Source organism: Tupaia chinensis, unplaced genomic scaffold (genome assembly GCF_000334495.1).
Source record: "Tupaia chinensis unplaced genomic scaffold, TupChi_1.0 Scaffold000208_1, whole genome shotgun sequence".
Lineage (NCBI taxonomy): Eukaryota > Metazoa > Chordata > Mammalia > Scandentia > Tupaiidae > Tupaia > Tupaia belangeri.
The window spans coordinates 3,042,707-3,049,259 of record NW_006159683.1 but is presented as its reverse complement, the minus strand read 5'-3'; the positions used below and the strand labels follow the sequence as shown (position 1 = coordinate 3,049,259).

The following is a 6,553-nucleotide window of genomic DNA, read 5'->3' as shown; positions in this document are numbered from 1 at the left end:
ATTAGGTCATTTTTGCTTAGAAAAATACGTCATGACTTTCCCGATGACCCAATAAATTTAGAAAGCTGATGCAGACTATACAATAATTTAATCCATTCCCCTAAAGTTGAATCTTAAGGCGTTTTTCACACTTGTAAGTAATGCTAGTTAAAAAAAAAATCTCAGTGCATAAGGACTTAAAAAAAAAAAGAAAGTACTTATTCTTTTTAAATCTCTTGAGATATGTTGGCAAAATACTTCCACTAAAGTTGTGCACATTGATATTCTCCTCAACAGTGTTTTGGTATGTCCTGCTTTGATTCCTTTAACTTGGTCCAGCCGCGTAAATCTTCAAGTGAAATGCTGCCACTGGCAACTGTACTCTGGAGTACCTGGAATTTCTTGAGCCCTCTAGCTTTATAGTTTTTTAAACCCCGATCCACCAGGAGAAGTGAATTTTACAGAATGACTCAATATGTGTGTGTTTACAATGGAAACAAATGTTTCACAGAATAATCGCTTGCCCTTTCTCTATGTGGTGTACTCTGGGAAGTCCATTCTCTTCTAATTGAATTTTTTAAGTAAGCTGGTCGTGACCCATTAAATTAATGTAATGCCTCTCTTATGGGTCATTACTCAATTTGAAAAATGTCATTCTAGAACAATTTCTGGTTTAAAAATTGACTGCTGAGGACTTCAGTTTCTCGCTCACTTTTTAAAGGTTGATTTATTATATTTTTCTTTCATGAGAGAAAGAGCAAGAAAGAGCTGCTCTCCATGTCATGATCCTTCCCCCGGCCTCCTAGCCAGTCAGGATCATGGGTTGGCGTGGGCACTCCTGGAGTGTTCAGGCTGATCTGGAATTCAGATCTGGGCCTCCCATATGGTTCCTCTATCACTCAGTAGAGCCCTACCACCTGTACCACCATAGCTGGGCCTCATCGCCTCTCTTTCTCATCAGTGTAAGCTCCACAATCCCATTCCTCAATAATCCCTTTAAACTGGTGACCCATGCTCAGTGTGCTCACCTGGGTTTGACCATCACCATCCTCTAAAACACGACTTCCAGACTGTGTCATGAGCCCGAGTTCCCAGTGCCTATGGTACCCTCTCTAGCTCCCTTGAAGCCCATCCTGGACTGACATGATCTCTCTATGGCTCCTACTTACAGGAATGGCATATGTGTTAGGGGACAAAAGGTCTCGTCACACTGAATGTGGCACAGTTTTGTCATTAAAAAAGAAAGATCTCGCCTACTCTGCTCTCATGCAGATATGCACAAGCTGCATCCTCATTTCCTTCCACCTCTGCTCTCACGTCCCCTTGGCAGAGGCCTTCCCTGACTACGGCATCTCAAATAGAACCCTGTTTCTTCTCTCTCCTCACCTTGCTTTAGTCTTTCTTTCTAGTTTTTACTGAGGGTGTACCTTGTTTGCAGTCATAGAATATAAAAACAGGGTGACATTTAATTGCCATATAAGGTTCTACCTGCTAATGTTATACAGGGGAAATTTAAATCTTGAGAGAAGCGAGTGGCTATTCTATGGTGACCTAGATTGTTCATAGCAAAGCTGAACTAGAAACCAGATCCCTGGGTACTTGTCAGCTCCTCAATGGCTTATGACACTTAGTCCATGCTATAGGCTTTATGACTTCCTGTGTGTGTGTGTGTATGTGTGTGTGTGTGTGTGTGTGTGTGTGTGTGTGTGTGTGTGTGTGTGTGTGTGTGCGCGTGCGCGCACGCTCATGCTAACGTCATCTTATGAAAAGCCCTGGGATGCACTGTATTAGACTCAGCGGTAAACAGTAGTGTGAAAAGTTCTAATGTATTTGTCGCTGGAAGCATACGTTTACTTAGTTCATCAGAAAGGTTTTATCTTCCTCAAATAGAATTGTTATCATTAGTTTTCTTAGTCCATGGTCTGCTCCCTTAACCTCCTTGCAAATTTCATTTTACACAAAAAGAAACTGACATATAGTGAGGTAACTAACTGAGAGATCTCCTCAACTAAACTAAACTAAACTACAATATCAAAGAGAAATTGTAGGTACAAAGGTTCAGAAGCCAGACATTTCACCCAGGCATACTGGAGTTAAGACTTAAGTGAGGCACAGGGTTTGATGGTGACGAAATCAGAAGGTGATGGAGGCTGTGTCACAGGATTTGGGAAAAGATGAAGAGGGGCTACACAGCTGCACACCTAGGGAGCAACTGCTGGTTCCGGGCAGAAACTCCTGGAGTAAAGTAGTTTAAATCCACTGATGGTAAGTTGTACCTGTAGCAGTTGGGTGTTTTGGGAATCTCTAGAAGCTCTTCCATGTAGCACTTTCCTGTCCCCGAAACTTCCTAGATTTCCAAAAACAAATGTTCTGGTGATTAGAAGACATTCTTATTTTTTTCATTTTGAAAGTCCTGTATGTATTCGCTATCTTTTGGCAATGTCGTAAATACTTTCTGTTGAGGGGATTGTTTTTCTCTGATTGGTTTCATTCTGGAAAGAATGCTAACTAGATGCTCTGACCACGCCTAGTCAAGGAGGTAGTGAGGACCCACTCTAACCTAAATGGAACCTGAATCTCAATTAGCGTGACAAAGAGGCTGAAAGCAGTTTACCTATTCAAATAGGAATAGTCTATATTAAGACGCTACATTGACCCTGAAGTTGCCTTGTTATTCATCCTCTGCCATCCTGGTTCTCTAGCCTTCCTCTGATTTTTAAACTCTCCCATTTCTTCCAGTAAAGTCCTTTGTGCTTAAATGAGCCACAGTAGGTTTCTGATGCTAATAGTCAAGAACATTGATTAGCACAACGGGCAGTCTGACCTGGGATTTCCAATAACCTCTTTCTACCAAAACTACGCTATGAGACATAGCAATAAACATTTGCTCGTAATCTATAATAGGCCAGTTGGTTGGCCGGTGGCTGTTAGCTAGGCTATCTAATTTAATCTTCATGATGATACCACAAGATAGAAATTGTTATTTAATTTTATATGGAAAGATCGAGTGTCTTAGTTCATTCAGGCTTCCATAACAGAATACCATACACTAGATGGTTTACGAACAATGGAAATTTATTTCTCATAGTTTTGGTTGCTGAGAAGTCCATGATCAAGGTATTGGAAGTTTCAGAATTTAGTGAAGGCTCACTTCATGCATAATATATGGTTTTCTTTCTCTACATCTTCACCTAATGGAAGGGGTAAGGGAGCTCTCTGAGATTCCTTTTTATAAGGGCACTAATCTCATTCATAAGGGCTCTGCTCTTGTGATCTAATCATCTCTCAGAGGTCCCACCTCCAAATACCATCACACTGGAGGTTAGATTACAACACATGTGTTTTGGAGGACACAAACATTCAGTCTATCGCACTGAAGGTAAGTACATTGCCCAAAGTCATGAGCCTATTGGTTCAAATCCCAAGCCTAGACTTTTGATATGTCTGTTCCTTTTCTTTTACTCCATTATAATACCTTTGTTAGGAATCTAAAGGTATTCAATAAAGCTAAATTTGTTCTTTAGAAAATGTATCAGGTATTAAGAAGATTTAGGAGCCCCCAAACTATTCTTAGTCAATATTATAGAAAGCACATACCTGAGCAATAATAGACTCCAAAAGATGTATGGAGTTATAGTGCTTCATGACTGTAGAGATTAATCAGCTCAACCTTCTCATCTTATAGTTAAGAAAATAGAGGCCAATAGATCTTTGTATTGTCAAGTGTTACTGAAAATACTATTTTGCCTATAATGAGGTTTAGATACAAACCAATTTAGTTTAGTCATGAGACAGGTGGGGTTGTGTAAATTTATACAGCTCAATTAAAATCATAGAGCTGAAAGGGACCTCTAGGTCTCTTATAATAATGTATCCATCTGCATCTATCACAGAGAGTTTAAACAATATTAGTAGGTTGTCTTTCTCTTTACAGACTATAAAGAAGGCAATTCAATCACTTCCTTTGTAAAGCATTAAGTATTATTCATACTTGTCAATCTAATGCCACTTTTACTTGTAAATGTGGAGCACTTTATATACCTGTTTAAAAAGTAATGTATTCTATTTAAAGATATTTAAAGTTATTTGAAAGTTAGAAGCAGCCTTGAAAGAAAATTGGAGGTAGCTGAAGATATTCTTCTAAGTTACCTTAGGCATTCTTTTACAATTAGAAATAACATAAGCCTTAGGTTTTCAAAGTAAATAACTAGTGCAAAAGAGGAAGGTAAGTGGGATTTTTTTCCCTCCAATTTGGAAGAATGGTTACAGGAAACTCTACAATATACTGCAAACTTATTTGACTCATTTTGGGACCCTCTGCAATCCAATTCAGTTGAAATGTTTGCTGAAGGCTTCTAATACATAAGCTACTGAGCTCAGAGCTTTGAGAATACAAAGACAATCAAATACAGCTCTTAAGTGTAAGTAGTTGAAAACTAGTTAGGGAAGTAATGCAGGTGCACAAATATCAATACTTCTAAAAATTATTGAGTGAAAAGTGGTACCAGTCTATGGAAATGCACTGTAGGCAGGGCAAGATTAAAAACCCAGCTTGGGGAATCAGGGAAAATTTTTAAACTATGTTGTGAAGGATGAATATAATTCTGGCAGGCAGAGATAGAGGACAGGTTATGCATCCAGAAAGTACAATGTGAAGAGAGGCCTAAAGATGGAAAATGTCCTCATATAAACTTCTCATTTCAGATCCTAAACCTACTTTAGAATGGATACTCTACTCTCTTAGCCAACCCCCCTATTCCTTATTTTCTACCTAACAAAATCCTGATCACCACCAAAGCCTTATGTAAGAAGATTAAAAATGGTTGTGTTTAGGGGCTGGCAGGTAGCATGATGGTTAAAGGCCCAGGGGGCTGGACCCCCACATGGTTGACCATGGTTCAAGTCTCAGACCTGGTGACTTGCTTTCTCTCTCTCTCTCTCTCTGTGTGTGTGTGTGTGTGTGTGTGTGTGTCTCTGATCAAACTTGAAACTAATAATAATAAATTTAAATAAAATAATTCTTTAAAAAATGGTTGTGTTGGCCACGCACACGCCCTGCCGCCGCCCCGCAGAAATGCTTCGGTTACTCACAGTCCTTCACCAGATGAGGCCCCTGTCCCGGGCACTGGCTCCTCATCTCACTTGGGCTTATGCCAAAGATGTTAAATTTGGTGCCGATGCCCGAGTCTTAATGCATCAAGGTGTAGACCTTTTAGCCGATGCTGTAGCTGTTACAATGGGGCCAAAGGAAGAACAGTAATTATTGAACAAAGTTGGGGAAGTCCCAAAGTAACAAAAGATGGTGTGACTGTTGCAAAATCAATTGACTTAAAGGATAAATATAAAAATATTGGAGCTAAACTTGTTCAAGATGTTGCCAATAATACAAACGAAGAGTCTGGGCATGGTACCACCACTGCTACTGTACTGGCACACTCTATTGCCAAGGAAGGCTTCAAGAAAATTAGTAAAGGTGCTAATCCAGTGGAAATCAGGAGAGGTGTGATGTTAGCTGTTGATGTTGTAACCACTGAACTTAAGAAGCAGTCTAAACCTATGACGACCCGGAAGAAATTGCTCAGGTTGCTACAATTTCTGCAAATGGAGACAAAGAAATTGGTAACATTATTTCTGATGCCATGAAAAAGGTTGGAAGAAAGGGTGTCATCACAGTAAAGGATGGAAAAACACTGAATGATGAATTAGAAATTATTGAAGGCATGAAGTTTGATCGAGGCTACATTTCTCCATACTTTATTAATACATCAAAAGGTCAGAAATGTGAATTCCAAGATGCCTATGTTCTGTTGAGTGAAAAAAAAAATTTCTAGTGTCTAGCCCATTGTACCTGCTCTTGAAATTGCCAATGCTCACCGTAAGCCCTTGGTCATAATTGCTGAAGATGTTGATGGAGAAGTTCTAAGTACACTTGTTTTGAATAGGCTAAAAGTTGGTCTTCAGGTCGTAGCAGTAAAAGCTCCAGGTTTTGGTGACAATAGAAAGAACCAGCTAAAAGACACGGCTATTGCTACAGGAGGTGCGGTGTTTGGAGAAGAGGGGTTGACCCTAAATATTGTGGGTGTTCAGCCTCATGACTTAGGAAAAGTTGGAGAGGTCATTGTGACCAAAGATGATGCCATGCTCTTGAAAGGAAAAGGTGACAAGTCTCAAATTGAAAAACGTATTCAAGAAATCATCGAGCAGTTAGATGTCACAACTAGCAAATATGAAAAGGAAAAACTGAATGAACGTCTGGCAAAACTTTCAGATGGAGGAACTGTGCTGAATGTTGGTGGGACCAGTGACATCGAAGTGAATGAAAAGAAAGATAGAGTTACAGACGCCCTCAACGCTACAAGAGCTGCTGTTGAAGAAGGCATTGTTCTAGGAGGGGGCTGTGCCCTGCTTCGGTGCATTCCAGCCTTGGACTCACTGACTCCAGCTAATGAAGATCAAAAAATTGGTATAGAAATCATTAAAAGGACACTCAAAATTCCCGCAATGACCATTGCTAAGAATGCAGGTGTCGAAGGATCTTCGATAGTTGAGAAAATCATGCAAAGTTCTTCAGAAG

At 39.8% G+C, this 6,553-nt stretch overlaps 1 pseudogene; it reads left to right on the top strand.

The window, feature by feature from the left end:
• The first annotated feature begins 5,049 nt into the window (after positions 1–5,049).
• Positions 5,050–6,553, top strand: part of LOC102480096 (60 kDa heat shock protein, mitochondrial pseudogene) — a 1,740-nt pseudogene continuing 236 nt past the window's right edge.